Source organism: Lygodium microphyllum, chromosome 29 (genome assembly GCF_053477565.2).
Source record: "Lygodium microphyllum isolate KBCC chromosome 29, Lygodium_microphyllum_v1.1.10, whole genome shotgun sequence".
In the NCBI taxonomy this organism is placed as follows: domain Eukaryota; kingdom Viridiplantae; phylum Streptophyta; class Polypodiopsida; order Schizaeales; family Lygodiaceae; genus Lygodium; species Lygodium microphyllum.
The window spans coordinates 3117053-3121623 of NC_141163.1; the positions used below are offsets into that span (position 1 = coordinate 3117053).

At 38.4% G+C, this 4571-nt stretch overlaps 1 pseudogene; it reads left to right on the forward strand.

Moving 5' to 3' along the window:
* The first annotated feature begins 3182 nt into the window (after window positions 1-3182).
* Window positions 3183-4336, forward strand: LOC148010316 (polyubiquitin 3-like; annotated as a pseudogene).
* Window positions 4337-4571: the final 235 nt, after the last annotated feature.

A 4571-nucleotide genomic window follows, 5' to 3' on the forward strand; every position in this document is an offset into this window, starting at 1 on the left:
ATGTTAAGAATTGTGATATCTATTAGAGATAAATGCTAAGAAAAATTGTAAGAGATTGCTAAGCCCCATTCTGGTGACCTTGCCCTTTGAGAAGTGGGGCATTGACTTTGTTGGGATTGTGCATCCTTCATCTACTACACAGAAGCATCATATCATTGTGGTAACAAACTATTTTACGAAGTGGTTTAAAGCCCACACTACAATGAAGGATAATGCCAAGGAGATGGCTAGTTTCATTTTGGAGCGACATTTAAAAGAGCTACAAGATACACCCCTTTCAAATTAGTGTATGGAAAAGAGGTATTTTACCTTTGGAGATTGAACTGCCTATAGTGAGATTTTCTTTAAACCATTCTTTGGTTGAAGAGGAAGCATTGCAAGAAAGATTTACTTCCCTTACACATCTTGATGATATTAGATTGCAAGCTTTGCTACATTAGGAAGTAGGAAAGAAGCAGATGAAAGTGCTTCATGACCTTCGTGCTAGGAAGTATACATTTTCCAAGGGTCAATTGGCCCTATATTATGATGCCTGTCGTGAGCTATTTCTAGGCAAGGTAGAACCCAAGTGGGATGGCTCTTATAAGATTGTTTGTATAGGAAAGAATGACTTTACAGCCCTTTTAGTGGATTTGCAAGGGGTAGGGTTCAAAACTAAAGTAAACTATGATAAAGTGAAGCTCTATTATGTATAGGGACTGATGTCAGACTTGGTCCCTTTGCAGGTCCTTCAGAATTCATTTTAAATTTGCATAGGGTACCAAGACTATTGGATGGGAAAAGTAATTCCTTATCTTGAGCATCCATATTTAAAGCAACATTACCACCAAGGCAAAGTGATCTAGTAGAGTAAGGGTTATCACATTACTAAGTGGTAAGATGTATCTTTCATGTGGGACATTTGAATCTATTGCCATCATTATCGACAAGTTTTTATGATGTCCCCATTGAGTTTAGTGAGGAAGGAGGATTGTACCTATCTTACGCCCCCTCTCTAGGCTAGACTTTGACTATCATAAATATGAGTATGTTGATTGTTATGGCAAGTTACATCAATGAAGTCTTAATTTATACATTATATTTTAATGGAGCTTCTCGAGGACCTGCTAACCATGTGACTATAGGGATTGCCATAAAATACCCTTATCATTGAGTGGTTTTGAAAATGGGAGTGTATCTAGGCACCACTTTTACTAATAACATGGTAAAATACAAGGCTTTGCTTATGTGGCTAAATTTAGCGAAACATGGTGGTATTCATCAATTATTGGTGAAAGATGACTTGTAGTTAGTGATCAACCAATTTAATGGGACCTATAGTTGAGAGATCCCATTCTAAGGATGTACGATCGTGTAGCCTTAGACATCCTTGAGATCTTTCAGGCAAGCAGTGACTTGGCAAGCCGATTCCCCATGAGTGGAATTTCTTTGTAGACTCCCTAGCTAATTATGCCTTTGTTAAAGGTCTTTATCAATTGTGATCTTAGGGGCTTTTACAATTGCCTATTGATATCAACACAGGGCTACTATGGGGTTTTCTTGTTGACATGTCCTATTTTGGCAGCTGAGGGTTATTATGGGTTATGAGCTAGGTAGTGATTGACCATCTTCCTATTCTTTCATGGATGCATTGGATCATCCAATACCATATTCATTGCATTGTCCTTGCCATTTATGAAGGGAGCTTAGCTAATAATTTGATACATGAGGTATAATGTGAATGGATGGTTCCAATGTTGGAAGTGCCAAAGGGGGGATATGAAACTCATACCCTACAAAATTCTCAACAAGGATGGCAAGCCATATATCCAAGCTAAGATCAAGGGTGGAGAGGTTAAGGCATTCATATCAAAGAAATTAGGGCCATGGATCAAGGGTGAAGAGGTTAAGGTCTTTGGTCCAAAACAAAATGAGTGTTGGTCTTAACCAAAATGAAAGAAATGGTGGAGGCTTTTCTCAAAAGCGAATCAAGGATGTTGTGATGACTATGTTAAGTGACTATTTTAGTGACTTGGTAGCTATTGTATGACAAGATGAGTATCTATGAACTAAACTTCTTCTTCTTTTTTTACTAATTCAATGATGTTCAAACATAAGCTACCAAGGATACAAAGTGAATGTGGCTAGGATCATCAAAGAGCCTATTGTTCAGCAAACAGCCTATGGTTTGGATGAGGCTCCAGATAAAAAGGGAAGTGAGAAGGACATCCTTGTATTATGCTTGGGAGGTAGAACAATCAATGTTGCCTTCCTCATAATTGCCTATGGAGTGTTTGAGGTGTTGGCCACTAATATGGAGACACCCTTGTTGGAGGTGTGCCCATGTATTGTCTAGTGCAATTTTTCTAGTCCATTATAAGGGCATGCCAATAATGCTAATTTGTATTCATATGTTGTTGTAGGTGAGGATTTCAACCAACCCATCATGGGACTCTTCATCAAGCTTATGAAAAAAAAGTACAACTTCACATGGAAACTGAGGAAGCCAAGGTGGCTTTGACGACTAACTAATATCAAATTAGAGTGGAGATTGAGTCCCTCTTTGGTGGCATTAACTTCTCAGAGCCCTTGACAAGGGCCAGGTTCAAAGAGCTCAAGCATGATTCTTTTTAAGAAGACTACAAGCCTAATGGAGAAGACGATTGATGATGCCTTGTTGCAAAAATTATAGATTGATGAGATTGTGTTGGTGGGTGGAAGTACTGGGATTCCCAAAGTTGAGCAATGTTGAAGGAGAAAAATAACTCAAAAACATTGGGAACCTCAATGACTTTGTGGTGTATGGAGATGCAATTATTGATTAGAGAGTTTTGAACCTATTTGATTTAGTTACGTTGTCCTAAAGCTTATTGCTTGTAAACTTTGTATAAATTCATCCAATACTTTGTTTGCAAGTACCCTCCTCTTAGATGTTACTCCATTGAAACTTGGTATTGAGACTATGGGTGGGGTGATGACCAAGCTTATACCAAAGTACACAATAATTTCCACCAAGAAGACCTAAAGTTTTCACTATCTACCAAGATTAGCAGCTAATTGTCTCTATCTAGGTTAGTCGTTTCAAAAATTTCCATTTGTTTTTGCATGTTTTCTCATGTCACAATAGCATCAATGTGTTGAAGTTTCTGTTCAACTTATTTATGCCCAAGGTTTTAAAGGTGAAACTAGCATGAACGTCCAATATGTATGTTTTCTCCAAGACCTTGAGAAGCAAGACCATCACCCTCCTAGCACTCAAGATCTTCAACACTATCAATAATGCTAGGGCCATATGCAAGATAAGGAGAGCATCCCCCTAGACTATCAAAGGCTCATCTTCATCAATAGACAACTTGAAGACAACCATACCCTCTTCAACTACTACATTCAAAAGGAGAGCACCCTTCATCTTGTTCTACATATATGATGTGGCTTACAAAACTTCATGAAAACCTTCACCAGTAAGACTATCACCCTTCAAGTTAAAAGCTTTGATACCATTGACAATGGTAATGCCAAGATCCATGAGGAGGGCATGCCCTCCCCAACTAATAGAGACTAAATGTTTGTGTTAGCAGAAAGCAATCAAAGATTACTTCACCTTTGTAGACTACAACATGTAGAAACCAAGCCACCCTTCACCTAGTCATGTGGCTATGGCAAATCTTTGTGAAGAAATTCAGTGGCCAAATTATTACCTTGGAAGTTGAGAGCTTTGACAGCATCAACAAAGTTAAGGAAAATATCCATGACAAGCATGGCATCGCTCCCATCTAAGTAGAGGCTCATCTTTTCTAACAAACAACTTAAGGATTATTCCACCCTCACAAAAATATAACATATAAAAGGGGAACCTCCTTTACTTGTCACTGAGGTTGCATGGTGGCATGAAGATTGTTGCTAAAGATCTCATTAGATAGTAGACCATCACTCCTGAAGTTAAGAGCTTTGATATAGTTGACAATGTGAAGGCCAAAATCTAAGACACGGAGGGTATCTCTCCCCCTAACTTGTAGAGGCTCATCTTCTTACTAGGCAAGAAACTTCAAGATGTGTGTACCCTTGTAGAGAATACAACATTCAAAAGGAGAGTACTCTTCACCTTGTCTTGAGGCTATTGGGGGGGTGGAATGCAGATCTTTGTCAAAATGTTGATGCCAAGACTATCATGTTGGAAGTTGAGAGCTCAGTTACAATTGGCATGGTTAGGCAAGATCTAGGACAAGGAGGGCATCCTCGAGATCAACAAAGGCTTATCTTTGCTGGTAAGCAGCTGGAAGTTTGACACATCCTTTGATATTATAACATTCAGAGGGAAAGCACCCTCCATTTGGTGTTGTGCTTTCGTAGAGGGTAGTCAATTGTGCATGTTGTTTTGATTTGTCTATATGCATCAAAATTTTCCTAATTTGTACATGAATAGAAGAAAAGAAGTCAGTCTTCTACTTTTTTATAAACTTACTATTGGTGTGCTAAATTTTCTAGAGAGTGCATGAGAGGAAATTTTCTAAGTACATAATTAAAAGGTTTATGTATTAGGAGTTTTGATGAAGGTGGAAGTATAAGTAGGCTTTTATGTTGGCCTCTACATG